The following is a 15183-nucleotide window of genomic DNA, read 5'->3' as shown; positions in this document are numbered from 1 at the left end:
CCAGACGGTACTTTGCATGTATGTTGTTGAATGGGGTTTTCAGTTTAAGTACGTGAAAAACGACTCTGTCCGTGTAACTGTTTTATGCAACAAAGTCAACTGGGTGTGGGTGGTTGATTCACTCAAGGGTGGCTGTTTCGAATAGGATTTTTTGTTTGAAAAGGTTCAATCCCGTGCATTCTTGTGGGGCTGTTGTACGGACATATAGAAACCCACAGACGGGGTCAAATTTGGTTTCTGACGTTATCGCATATTGTGTGCGTGAACAACTGCTCACACGCCCAATGGACGTGGTTTTCGACATGAAAGATGGCTATGGATTAGACATTAGTTACTGGGTTGCTTGGTTAGGGACGAAAAAAGCGCAGAGTGAAGTATTCGGTGATCACGATATGTCATTCGACTAACTCAGGTGGTATAGCGATGCCGTTATGGAAAACAACCCACATAGTTATATCAACTTGGATTTCAATAAACAAACTGGAAATTTCGTGAGGTATTTCATATCTTTTCGTGCATGCATCGATGGGTTCAACAATTGTTGCTCGCTTTTATTTTTGGATGGTACATTTTTAAAAGGAAGGTTCAAGGAGATGTTGCTCGCGGCCATTGCAAAGGATGGGAACCAAGGTATGCTATTTATTTTTTAAATGGTTCATTGTACAGTTTTATGGTTATGTTATACTATTGTCAAACATCACAAGATGGATTTCATATTTCTATTTCTATTTATTTTTTATTTTACATTCCGGTATGAACTTATTATTGGCTTATACGTTACATAAACACATCTTATGCAGGTTTATTCCCTGTCGCTTTTGATATTGTCGATTCTGAAAACATATGTAACTGGGAATGGTTCTTACTTCATTTGTCTGAAGTTGTAGATTGTTCCAAGACTTTAACTTTTGTGTCCGACCGTAATGCGGGGTTAGTACAATCGATGCGTACTATCTTTCCAACCGCACACCATGCATTTTGGTTGCTACATCTGCAGATGAATCTTTGAGACCGTATGAAATATGTTAATACTGATCAAAAAATTGGACTCATGTGGAAGTTGCGTAAATGCGCTTACACCCCTACAATAAATTCATTTAACCAAAAAATAGATATTTTGTTACAGTGTAGCCCAGTGGTGGTTAGAAATTTTCTGAAAGATTTGGATCCTGAACATTGGTCCAATGCGTACTTCAGGTATGATGCTAGTTACATATACACTACGCAATATCTTCCAACCATTGCATTTTATGAATCTAACCGATTTAATTTTTGGTCTCCATAGGGGACGTAGGTATGACGAGATGTGGTCTAATGATGCCGAGTCTTTCAATAACTGGATTCGGGAAGCTTATCACCTTCCCACTACTCAGTTGGTGGATGCAGTTAAGGGTAAGATCACGGAACAAAGGTCAAGGCGTAAAGTCAAATCTATGGGGTGGGGTGGGTTAGTGTAGACGTCCCCGAACGCCCCGGGAGGAACGAGCCCCCGTTCCGTTCATATTGGGGTCACTACAGCTCAGGACTCTCAAATTTGTCACGGTTCTTAATCTGAACCAAAGAGTCCAAATCCGGCAAATCGTTTTGAGAAAAAATAGATTTTTGAAAGAAGTGCCAAACATGGACTGCTTTGCCAGATACAGAGTCGCCACCTAAATGTTTTTTAATGGGAAATTTAGGAAACCCTGACTCGGTGCCAAAGGCCACGTGTCCGTCATCACCAAAGTTGCCTCGGCTCGGGAACTTGGGTACGATTGGGAAAGGTCACTTCGTGAGCACCCCCGTTCGCCCGATCAAAGATCGGCCTCTACTAACCGTGATATCTATTTTTGAAAACTTTGTGTGTTCTTATTCCGGTTATTAGCCTAGGTTACTATGTGATGCACACAGCATATAAGTATAGACTGGGTCGCCCGAATTGGAACAAAACATTTCATGCTTGTTTATTTGAAAGATGGTTTGCTACTCGTAAGTAGGCTTAAAATGCAGATTTTGCCACCCGCAGGTGGGCTTAGAAAAGATGATTTTGCCACTATCTAGTGGGCTTAAAACAAACAATTGATGATTTATTCCAATCCAGATAACCCAACCTTCACCCACAGGCATTCAGGCAGTTATATCACATAAGCAAATAGTCTCATGGTAAGCATGCTATTCATGGCAGTCACTCACACGCATGCAAGGATGCTAAAGCATAAAACTCACCGAGTACTCCAAGCCAAAATGGAAATCACATTAGAAATCATGCATGACCCTAAGTATACAGAAATGCCTAATGCAACACATGCAAAAATGCAACCTATAGTAGGCTCGGCTATTCTAAACATGGCATATGGAATGCTACAGCTAACATGTATTCAATTTGGAATTGAAATACAATGCAGTTAGTATGATGCGCCGAGCCCGATGCATGCAAAACAGATGAATGAATGCAAACATACTATCATACTGTATGCTAATTAAAATATGCCCTAATCTAACCATCATAAGCAGGTAAATAAAAGGGAAGAAAGACGTGGGGTTGGAAGACATACATCACACTGACGCACACTTATTACAGTTATGCCCTCGCGCAGAGGGTCCAAATAAATATACAGTCCCGAATAAAAGAATATTACAGTCCAAATAATATACAAATTCCTAATTAATTAACAAATTAACTAAGAAAATAAATAAAACCGGCATGCAAGCCAGGGGCTGCCTTGCTTCTGATGGATGATGCATGTCGGGGTTGTCTTGCGCGGAAATCCACCGGGATGCCCCAATTAGCCTCTGTTTAGCAATTATTCTTGGAAAGCGTGCCAGACTCCGAAAAGTTGCTGATTCTTCATTTTGCTGCAACAGAGAGCAGGAAAGGGGCATAGCAATGTATTTTCACAGATATATGCATGCCTCGATCCTCGTGCCACCATCACGCATATCGATGCATGATGGCAGAGGAGTCGAAATGTGCAACTCAATATAGAATGAATGCATGTATAAACACAACAAGAACCTAGCTCCATCATGGATGATCCGAAGTGTCGGTGACTGGGGAATTGAGATACGTTCCGTCACTCGGAGTACGGAACATACCTCGTTTCCCGTGCCCGGGCTAACTCCTATCCCGAATACGATGCAATATGCATGACATGCATGAATGCAACTAAGATACAGCCTAGCATGCACAATGCTATGAAAATGAGATGCCTCAAAATACGTGCACATGGGCACGCAAACCGAGGAAATGCATGAATGCGATCTAAGATACAACCTAGTATGCACAATGCTATGAAAAAAAGATGCCTCGAAATGCGTGCACACGGGCTCGCAAACCGAGAAAATGACATACCCAATGCAAATGACATGGAAATATGATATGGGCTTACACTAACATGAGAGAGCCTCAGCCACACTCACATAAGAGGCCGATAGATGAAAATGAAGTGTCTCGAAATGCGTGCACACGGGCACGCAAATCGAGGCAATGGCATATGCAATGCAATAAGGCTAAAATGGCATATAGAATGCAACATGGACTTATACTAACATGAGAGAGCCTCAGCCACACTCACATAAGAAGCCGGTGGATGAAAATGAAGTGCCTCGAAATGCGTGCACATAGGCACACAAACCGAGGCAATGGCATATGCAATGCAATAGCATGGAAATGGCATATAGAATGCAACATGGACTTATACTAACATGAGAGAGCCTCAGCCACACTCACATAAGAGGCCGATGGATGAAAATGAAGTGCCTCGAAATGCGTGCACACGGGCACGCAAACCGTGGCAATGGCATATGCAATGCAATGGCATGAAAATGGCATACAAGCATGCTAATGGATTTTCAGCAATGAAATGTGGGGGAAAACAGTCCCGAAATGAGGCGAAAACACACCCGATGTACAGAATAGTCCCGAAACACGAATTTTGGCACCCGAAATGGCCTATAGCTATACCAAACATGCAAAATTGGTACATGAAATGTAAAGGCAGAAGCAAGGAAGCCCCAAAATTATCATTTTACCGGTACAAAACATGGCCAAACAGCAAACCGAGATAGGGAAAAACTAGCATGCAAGAAATGGCCCTAAACATGAGATTAAAAAGAAACTCATAGCTGATGTCCTCAAACAGGTTAGGTCCCTTCAACAAAGTTGAAGAGGGACCCAAAATATGGTGTTTTACAGTTTATGGCAGCCCCAAAAACAGTATACAAATATGCTAGAAATGCAATGCAAAAATGAGGCTCAAAAGTGGCTATAACATGAGGTATACAAAAAATTCACCAAACAAGAAAATACCCTTAATAAAAAATATTCAGGAGGTCAAAATAAAGCCACTTTTAGTTCGGACCAAGGTCCAAAAACAGAAACATCAGGGGCTGCCAAGGCATACAAAAATGGGACCAAAAAGAGGATATAAAGGGAAGTGCAACATGGAAGTCTCAAACAGTGTTGAGCCCTTCTTCAATGTTGAAGAGGGGCTCAAAATAAGCCTACTTACAGTTCATGAGAAACTCCAAAATAGATCACACATAGGCTAGAAAAAGCATGCAAAATATTGACATACAAAGAGGGTATTGAAGCAAGTGCAAGATGGAGGGCTCAAACAGGATTGAGCCCTTAATGAGACATGAAAATGAGCTCAAAAAAATGACCTTTTAAGTTTTGGTCGGAGCTCAAATATTCAAGAAAGAGAGGCTAAGAAATGTTGCAAAAATGAGCTCAAAAAAGAGGGAAATGGACTCACCCTTGAAGATCAATACTTTTGTTGCTTCTTGGACCAAATTTGTTGCCTCTTAGCTGCTGGAATTCCTCTCCTTGCTGCTGAGATGGAGTGGTGGTGGTAGAGCTTGGTGGTGATGAAGAAAACAAGGTGTAGGACTTGGAGTTTTCAAGCAAAATGAGAGGGATGGAGGGAGAATTATGTATCTAGCCTTGAAGATCAAATTTTCTAACCCCTAAATGTGATGCCACCAGCTGGTTATATGGACAAGAAGAGAGGAGTAAAGGAGGGGGAAAAGGTGGGGGAAAATAGGCAAGTTTTCCACCACAAAATATCCCCCGGATTGGGATATTTTCTGGGGGAAACAGCTACACAGCTGTAAAGTTGATGTTGCAAGGAACATGCCTGGCCCCTTATTTTTGTTGCAGGTGGCCGGCCGGCTACCTCCCCTAGCCGGCCGGCTAGGGGTCAAAAGGGTCAAGTTGAAATAGTGGCCGGCCACCACAAAAAGGTGGCCTCCCAGGTCTCCTCTTCACAACCCTGTGGTTCGAATTTGGAAATTCTAAAACAGGAGGGAGAACAAGCCATTTTGAGGAGGGGTTCAAAAGGTTCAAATGAAATTAATGGCCGGCCATAAACTTTTAGGGTCCTCCCATGTGTGTACATCACAAATATGTGGTTGAAAGTTCAAGAATGTGGCCCCAAGGTGTTCAACATTGGCTCGGAAGGAGGGGTTCAAAAGGGTCAAGCAACATTAGTGGCCGGCCATGAACTTTTAGGGTCCTCCCATGTGTGTACATCACAAATATGTGGTTGAAAGTTCAAGAATGTGGCCCCAAGGTGTTCAACATTAGCCCAGAAGTGTGAAAAACGGGCATCGGAGGGCGTCGGAGGATATATAACTGGTTGCTGCAACAATTACTGGCCTCCCACCCTTCTACGGCCTTCCCAGTGATAAAACAGAGGGACCTGCCAAAAATGAACGAAAACCGTTGCAAAACGAATGTTCGGGGGCCAAAACGCGCAGTTCGGGGTCCCGAAAATGGGCTGTTAAGCACCGAAAGTGGCATTCGGCCACGAAGTGGGTTTCTCAGACCCCAGTGTCCCTTAAAAGGGAGTAAATAAGATGTATGCCAAAATTTAGAGCAAACGGAGATGGTTAAGCGATCCCGAACCGAGGCACACGGCCAACGGTCCCGAAAAAAACGGGAAATCGGACTCCGAAATGGGCAAAATGGCGTGCGGCCACAAAATGTAGCCCACGGCCACTGAGAGATGGTCTACGGGACCTCTCCCTCCCCTCGGGAAAAGAAACAGAGAAAACCGAGTCTGGTTCGCAAACCGAGACAAGGCATAGAAGAGGGTTCGGAAATCCGGAGGCGGGGCTCGCAGCCAAGACTCTGAAACTTCTGAACGAGCACATTATGCCAGTTCACCAAGTGCTCAACTGGTGATGTCTGAGTCTCAAGGTCGGTCAAAAATGGGGTGTCTACAGTTGCCCCTCTTTGACAGAACTCGGAAGTCACAAGTGACGGGAGTGAATGTCAAAGCCCAGAGACGACCCATTTTTGACAAGGCCGAAGACTTTAGACAAACATTCAAGATAAAAAGAGATGTGCTCGCAGGCATGCCCGCAGGCAGGGGGGCAAGATGCAAAATGATATGCGAGAAGATTTTGAAGATTGGACTTATACGCTACGCGAAGCCGGTTTTTGAAAGTTGGACTTATACGCTATGCGAAGCCGATTTTGAAAGTTGGACTTATACGCTACGCGAAGCCGATTTGAAATTTGGACTTATACGCTACGCGAAGCCGATTTGAAAAATGGGGATTCATGCAATGCACTGTAACGTAGTGGCTAAAATGCAATGTAATAGCTAAAAGGTAAAGGTACCTTACAGGGGCAATTGGCAATGACTTACCTCATGCTGCTGGGGATCTTCCGCTTCTTTTTGGTTGAACTGCAGGTACAACTTTTCTCCCTGACCATGGTCGCAGCTTTCCCTATTCTCCAACGGGGTGACAGACTAGGTTGGTTCAGTATCCAGAATTGAGGTGCATACACGCTATCTCAACCTATGGGGCTTCCATACAGATTTCAAGCCGAGGACACGCCTCTGGGTATTTAAACCAGACTTTAGTCACAGAAATCCCGAACCTTTACGTTCTAGGCATCAGCCATTCGAACTCTAGTTTCCACCGTCGCAGTTGGTCTCCTAGGAACTCACTGCAAATACAGGCAGGTGGCTATACCGGACCACCGAAAGTTGTTCGGGCACGACAAACACCAAAGGAATTACACATTTAGAGGATTTAAGGTCTCCCAGACCAGGAGTGCACAAGATAGTGCGAATAAAGATGCAGGATTTAAGGTCTCCGTAGACCGGAGGATTTAAGGTCTCCTAGACCGGGGAGTGCACAAGACAGTGCGATGCAGAGTGAATGCACAAAACAGTGCGAAACAGATGCACAAAATAGTGCGATGCTAAAGGTGTACAAAACAGTACGAGCAAGGTGAATGCACAAAACAGTGCGATACGCTAAGCAGCGCGATTGATTTGAAATGCACAAGACAGTGCGATGGAAGTGCGCAAAATAACACGAGTGATAAACTGCACAAAACAGCGCGATTGAGGTGCGCAACATAGCGCGAATGAGAAACTGCACAAAACAGTGCGACGCCTAAAATGGCGCGAGTGATTTTGAAATGCACTAAACAGTGCGATACGCTAAACAGCGCGATTGATATGAAATGCACTAGACAGTGCGATACGCTAAACAGCGCGATTGATATGAAATGCACTAGACAGTGCGATACGCTAAACAGCGCGATTGATATGAAATGCACTAGACAGTGCGATACGCTAAACAACGCGATTGATATGAAATGCACTAGACAGTGCGATACGCTAAATAGCGTGATTGATCTTAAATGCACTAAACAGTGTGATACGCTAAATAGCGCGATTGAAATGCACTAAACAGTGCGATACGCTAAACAGCGCGATTGATTTTGAAATGCACAAGACAGTGCGATACGCTAAACAGCGCGATTGAAATGCACTAAACAGTGCGATACGCTAAGCAGCGCGATTGAAATGCAATGCACAAAATAGTGCGAGTGAGATACAACCACAAGATGCACAAGACAGTGCTAGTGAGATACAAAGTGTAAGTGCACAAGATAGTGCGAGTGAATGCATGTTCTATGCAAATGAGGTGCATTTTCTATGCAAGTATGGAAGAATGCATTTTCTATCCAATATTGAAAGCAAGCATATTCTATGCATGAAACAAGGAAAGCATATTCTATGCGGAATCGAAAGCAAGCATATTCTATGCATGAATCACAACGATACGCGGCACGCATGCCACAGAAGTGTATACGAAAGTGCACATTCTATGTAGTAGAGGAGCATCAAACATGTACCCTGGTGCCTCTGATTTATCTCTTAGAGGACTTTGCAACACACTCAGCTCAAAAAGGGCACACCCTGTTCATATTGGCGAGAGATAACATCTGCTACCGCTGCTTTAATTGCCATTCTGACTTGAAGCATGCTTAAGCTTGGAGTAGAGGCAGACTCATTCTTCAGAGCACTGACAAGGCCTGAAGAGGTACATATGGAATGCAATCTCAGAATTTTCTGAAGGTGAAACACACTCAGATGCTCAAAATTTTCCCTATTTTCTTTTGCTTTGTAGTCCGGAACTCATATAGCTTCAGATAGGTCCTTGTTTTGCTGTTCTGACATAACCTGGGTTGAACCCTGCAGTTTTATGAAAGAATGAATCTTGTTTTGCACAGATGTGGAGAACGGCACGGCACTCTGAGCGCAAAATGATTTTATTTTGGAATTGGTAAATGAGCTTTTGACCGGGTATCGAGCCTACGACTGAACATAGCGAAAAAGACTCAACAAGGAAATAAAAGGCAAACAACCTAAACACATCGAGTAACACTCGAAGCGACTCACAAGAAGAATCGAGACAGACAAAATAAAACACAAGACTCAAATGTGCACATGGAGCCTGTTTCCCCGGGTATTGTTTCCCACCCTTTCTCATTTGTGGTCCTCACATCACTCGGCCCTCAAGCTCTGTTTTTCTGAAAAAGCCCTTTTCTCACTTTTTTCTCTCAACGCACATCTCTCTATTCTTTAATCTCTCATTTTTCATCCCTCCCCAGGGTGGTTGATGGATGAACAGCAAATTGTGGGCTCGTGCCCCTAGCATTCTGCTAGATTCTCTTTCTTCCACTCACAGCTAGTGAAAACCTCCCACGGAAGGGTTGCGCTACAACTGGGTGTGTAGCAAATCTGCAGCTAAAATCAGTTGATGATGCTTTGCTGGGGAGTTTGGACGTGATAAGATCTGTCCAGATGATGGAGTGGAATATCTTGCCCCATTCTAGTTTGTGCTTCGCACTTGGCTTGATACCTCGTTGCTTGGAGGGTGAGAGAGTTTTCAGCCATTTTGCTGTTAACTTCGGCTGTGCCCTATTCTGGCAAGTAGAGTGCCCTTCTTGGCAAGTATGTTGACAAAGGGGAAAAGACAGAACACCTGACCCATCTGTGCCCCTAGTTCATCATTTTGACCATTCTTGTTTTAGTTTTCTCCTAAAAAATTTTGACCAAAATGAGAGTTAGATTAACGCGCTTGTTCGATTTTCTGATTTAAAATCATGCAAGTTAGGCTGTGAGCACTGAGAGTTTTCCTTCTTTTTTTTTGGGTCCGAGAAATGGTCCAGTTTTGAAAAATGGAGTACTTTTCGAGAAGATTAGTCAACCTCAGTAAAAATTCTCAAAAACTATTTTTGCAAACGACCACTGCTCAACGAGCACGGAACCTACTCTCGAGATGCACAACCTCGGATCCATAGCAATGAAAATTGCCCCTTGTCTGAAGGACACTGTATGGCAACGGAAAGTTGCCCCTTGTTTGAAATGATACTGCGGCGTTCTGAATGGCAACGGAAAGTTGCCCCTGGTTTGGATAGCGCCGCAACGCATCGAATGGCAACGGAAAGTTGCCCCTTGTTTGGATGGCACCGCAGCGCATTGTAGGCAGTCCTCAGAGCGACGAACACAACCCGACTCTCGGATATAGAGAAGGCAAAGATGACCAGAACCATCGCATGGACACAATCGAATTGTTTTACGGCTGGACTTCAGAATGAAGCTACCTACGTATCCCAAAGATGGGAATCAAGCCTCACGTAGTTCGGGGTTAAGGTACACTCGGGTATTTAACCTCTCCTTTTTAGGCTCTAACTTTTGCCAAGGCACCCGTTGTGGGTTTTCGACCTTGCGAGCTTTGTTCTTCTTCTTTTGAATTTTTGTGTTCTTTTCTTTCTTTTCATTTCTTTTGATTTTTTGATTTTCTTTTTTGTTTTTTTTTTCTTTTCTTGCTCTAACTTTTGCCTGGGTCGCCCTTCCAGGTTTTCGGCCCAGCGAGCCTCTCAAGGGTAAAAGTGTAGCTTTGTCCATGTCAAATGGTTTTGAGATCCTGAAGTCATCTGAATCCAGGAGAATGGCTGCTGTTTCACTTTGTAAGCTTTTTCTGATGAGATCTGATCTTCTTGATCTGACTTTCTTGCTTCTTGTTCGAGGGCTGCTTCAAATCTAGCCATACAGGCCTCACATCGTAGTTGACCGTTGAACGTTCTGAATGGGCCCAAGGTTTGAAAGCAAGGACTCAAGTCTCGAGGCTGAGAGCGATCCTAAGCTGCACAATCTCAAGAGTGATTCCACACAGGTCTTCGCGGGACCGCGCAAAACATTTTGTTTTTAAAAAATTTTTAAGAAAGCGACAAATCGCTCGCGCTGAAGATAGTGTGAAACCAGTCTGGATCAAGCCAGGGTCCTTCTCAGTACTCACGCTAACAAGCATGATTCCATCATTAAGGGCTTAGCATGCCTCTCTTTCTCTCAATTGATCAAAGTTTCGCAAATCCCGAGGAATTCCTTCCTCTTTGTTTTCACCGCGGTGTTCAAAAAGTTTTGAAAAACTTAGGTCAATGCAATGATTTCGGGGTGCAGAAGAGTAGGTGAAAAGTACTGCTGTTTCACTCAAACTTTCTAGCACAACTAGCACAAAGCAGAAGTAAGCACAAAGCATGAAAAACCACTGCTGTTTCATTCAAATCTGTTGGTACAACTGGCTCCAAGGTAGAAACAGACTCACAAGGAAGCGAAAAGACAGACGCAAAATAAAATAATGATATCCGAGGTAACACCACCGGAATCATCTGACTTCTGTACAACAGGACTGACTCGATACAACAAGACAGACCCTACTGACTCAGTAAGAAAAGACTGACTCTGTACAAAACAACAAGACTGACCCAATACCCAAGTCAAACAGTACAAAAACCAGCATTTGCAAATGCTCAAAACAGTGCATGCCATCCACCATATCTGGAGTATACTGAGCGCTGCCCGCAGGTGGTTCATCCCTCTAATCACATCACATTATCCCCCAAGTTCACTGATCAAGTGCCGATAGACTTTGCAGGACTTGGCGGGAGGATGACCCCATTGTCAAATAGATCCTGTACTTCATGGCGAAGACGGAAGCAGGCGTCGGTAGTATGGCCAGTTTGTTGATGGTACGCGCAGTACTGGGTTGTATCATGTGTAGCCGGAAGAGGGTTCGGGAGAGGCCGAGGCTCAAGGGGTTTGAGATGGCCTTGTCCAACAAGGATTTGGAGAGCTTTGGACAAAGGCATACAGAGGGCATGGAAGACCCTCCGACCTCGGGGTTGGTACTTCAGGGCTTGTGGATTTTTACTGGGCGCACCAGCAAAGGGATTGGCAGGCGCTGACTGGGTTTGCTGATCTCTTCTGAGTGGATGATTAGAGCTAGTAGGATCGTCTCTGGTATGATGACCTTTCTCCCGGCTTGCCCCTTGATTCAAACTGCCCCTAAGTTGAGTAGCGAAAGTGTCGTCCACAGCTTTTGCAACAACTGTGAGCACTTGCTCTTTGTTCAGTCCCTCGGCTTTCAAAGCCTCAACAGCCAACAGAAGATGTTCATTGGGATCCATGTCCGCCGCTATCTTGTTCCTCCCACTCACCTCCATTCCGCCAAGGGATTGGCTTTCCTCAAATGCAGCCCGTCCCAACATCGGGGAGTCTCTTGACATGAAGTTCCCGGTATGTGGTGTGGTCGATGATGGAGCCAATGTCTCGGAGGCCAGATTGGTCACGGTTTTTTGAAGATCTTTAATCATTCCCATCAACTCAAAAGTAGTGGGTTCACGGGTTTGAGATGGTTGAGGTTCAGGTGCACCCATCATGCATAAGTCCATGCTTTCTGGGATAAACACCTCAGGCTTGGGTAGATGGGCCGGGGTGATGTATATGCTGGGGTCAAAGGTGGATGGCAGTATGTAGATGAGATTGAGGTAAGCAGGAGATGTTTGGTCATTGGGGTCTGAAGGTGGAGCTATCGTCCGGTTGTCGATGAGATTTGGGACCTCATGACGAAGGTGGTAGCAACGGTCGGTGCCATGACCGCGCTGCTGATGGTACATACAGTACTTGGAGGGGTTATGTCTGGCTGGGAGTGGGTGGGAAGAGGTTGAGGATCGAGGGGTTTGAGATGCCCTTTTTCCATCAAGGTTTTTAGTGTGCTAGTCAGGCTCATATAGAGGGGGGTGAAAGTTCTACCCTGAGCTCGGGCTGGGCCAGCTGTTTGTGGGCTTGGTTTGGCAAAAGGGTCGGCTGTGGCGACTGTATTGATTTCGGTGGGTTTGGGAATAGCGCTACTACCAGCGTTGGTACTCCCTGAAATCACCCTCCTTGTCAGTTCCCTTGTCCTGGGAATGATCCCGCTGTTGAACGCATTCTCGACTTGAACCCCCAGTTCATGCAAACTTTTGAAAGTGAATAGTGGAGCGACTATCTACTTTTGCAACATATCATGCTCGAGGTTTCGCACCATCATCTGCACTTGATCCCTCTCAGAAGGGCGACGATCTGTCATTTGTGCTGCCTTTGCTCTCCACCTTGCAACGAATTCCACAAAAGGCTCTGTTGGGTAGTTGCTTCAAGCTCTTGGATGGTCATTTCAACTTGGGTATTGTAAGAATACTGATCAACAAAGGCCTCGGCCAATTCTTCCCAGTTTTGCTTCACTTTATCTTCCAACTTAGTGTACCAAGTGGCTGCTACACCCGACAGGGTTCTTCCATACAGAGAGAGTTTCTGTGGCTTAGTCAGACCCATCGGCTTCAGGACATCCAAGAAAAGTCGGATATGTACCATTGGATCTCCAGACCCGTCGAAACGGTCAATATATGGCATTTTGAATTTGTCTGGGAGCCGAACGGCAGCCTCGGTGTGCCCATCCTCAATGTCGGGAATGGAGTTAAGGCCCTGTGCCTTTCTGAATTGCTTCTCAAGGTTCGCAATTTTCACTGCGGTCAGATCGAGGTCATTAGCATCAAGGGGATAACGCCTCTCATTAGGCTGCACCAGGGGTCTAAAAACTTGGGCTTGAGCCAGCCCTTCTAGAAGATCTGGATCCTGCAAATCTTCAACTGGCGAAATCGGGTCAAAGTTCGGCTGGGGTCCCAAAGCTGGATGTGAGGAAGATGCCCCAGATGGGCGCTGCGTTTCAATACTGGTCTCAGCCTGCATGGCAGTTCCCTGATTTAGCGCTGCTGTCACGGCCGCAAACTCTTCTGAACCTTGTACCATCACAGTCTGCTGAGTCTGAACAAAGGTGATGTGACTGGCGACTGACGGATTAGATGAACAGATGAGCCCTGACCGGCTTTTCTTTACCTTGCCTCAGCGAAAGAACACTGGTTGCCCTTGAATTGAATTTCTGACTTGACAAAGTCTATCAACACGGATCCAATGTACCCGGGGGATATCGGAGCCTTCTGAAGCTATGGTTCCAAGACTACCTAGCAAAAGGGAAAACATGCAGCATCTCAGCCTGATTTCCTAGAACAGATTTGAACATAGTTGAATGAGTGTGCCCTCTACTGAATTTTTCCCCAAAATTTGGCCTCAAAATCTGAGTCTGATACCCACAGGTAAAGCTGACTCCCAAATACTGATAGTAATGCCCGCAGGCCTGATGCCCAAACTCGCAAACTGGTGCCCGCAGGCCTGACGCCCAAACTCATACACTGATACATGCATTCCTGTAGAGACGCACTCTAAAGCACATAACAGATAAGTGAGAGCCAAAACACCCCTATGTTGGGGTAGGGTTTCCCTGTCCTATTTTGTCAGGAGCTAGGGTTTCACTACGCATACAGCGGTCTCAAACAACCTATAAACGGGTAAGCAACCTGTCCTAATTTGGAATGGTCACTATGGATCCGAATATGCACTAGGTCGAATGGTCAAAGAGGGTGCCCCGGTAAAACCGGGGTTTGTGTGAGCCCACAACCGGTCAGCCTTATGGTCATGCCTTGACAAGACAAGCCTCCGGCAAACCGTTCAGGAATAGCAGATGGCAAACATGGTGTCCTAGGCGCCCCAGTGCAAATGCAATGCAAAGAATCACACAAGTGTAGTCAAAAACAGATATCACGAGTTCGAGTCAAGTTCTCTAAATCCCCAGCAGAGTCGCCAGAAACTGTAGACGTCCCCGAACGCCCCGGGAGGAACGAGCCCCCGTTCCGTTCATATTGGGGTCACTACAGCTCAGGACTCTCAAATTTGTCACGGTTCTTAATCTGAACCAAAGAGTCCAAATCCGGCAAATCGTTTTGAGAAAAAACAGATTTTTGAAAGAAATGCCAAACATGGACTGCTTTGCCAGATACAGAGTCGCCACCTAAATGTTTTTTAATGGGAAATTTAGGAAACCCTGACTCGGTGCCAAAGGCCACGTGTCCGTCATCACCAAAGTTGCCTCGGCTCGGGAACTTGGGTACGATTGGGGAAGGTCACTTCGTGAGCACCCCCGTTCGCCCGATCAAAGATCGGCCTCTACTAACCGTGATATCTATTTTTGAAAACTTTGTGTGTTCTTATTCCGGTTATTAGCCTATGTTACTATGTGATGCACACAGCATATAAGTATAGACTGGGTCGCCCGAATTGGAACAAAACATTTCATGCTTGTTTATTTGAAAGATGGTTTGCTACTCGCAAGTAGGCTTAAAATGCAGATTTTGCCACCCGCAGGTGGGCTTAGAAAAGATGATTTTTCCACTATCTAGTGGGCTTAAAACAAACAATTGATGATTTATTCCAATCCAGATAACCCAACCTTCACCCACAGGCATTCAGGCAGTTATATCACATAAGCAAATAGTCTCATGGTAAGCATGCTATTCATGGCAGTCACTCACACGCATGCAAGGATGCTAAAGCATAAAACTCACCGAGTACTCCAAGCCAAAATGGAAATCACATTAGAAATCATGCATGACCCTAAGTATACAGAAATGCCTAATGCAACACATGCAAAAATGCAACCTATAGTAGGCTCGGCTATTCT

This window comes from Camellia sinensis, chromosome 2 (genome assembly GCF_055761805.1).
Source record: "Camellia sinensis isolate YWXY chromosome 2, ASM5576180v1, whole genome shotgun sequence".
NCBI classification, from domain to species: Eukaryota; Viridiplantae; Streptophyta; class Magnoliopsida; order Ericales; family Theaceae; genus Camellia; species Camellia sinensis.
This window is presented reverse-complemented; position numbering follows the sequence as displayed.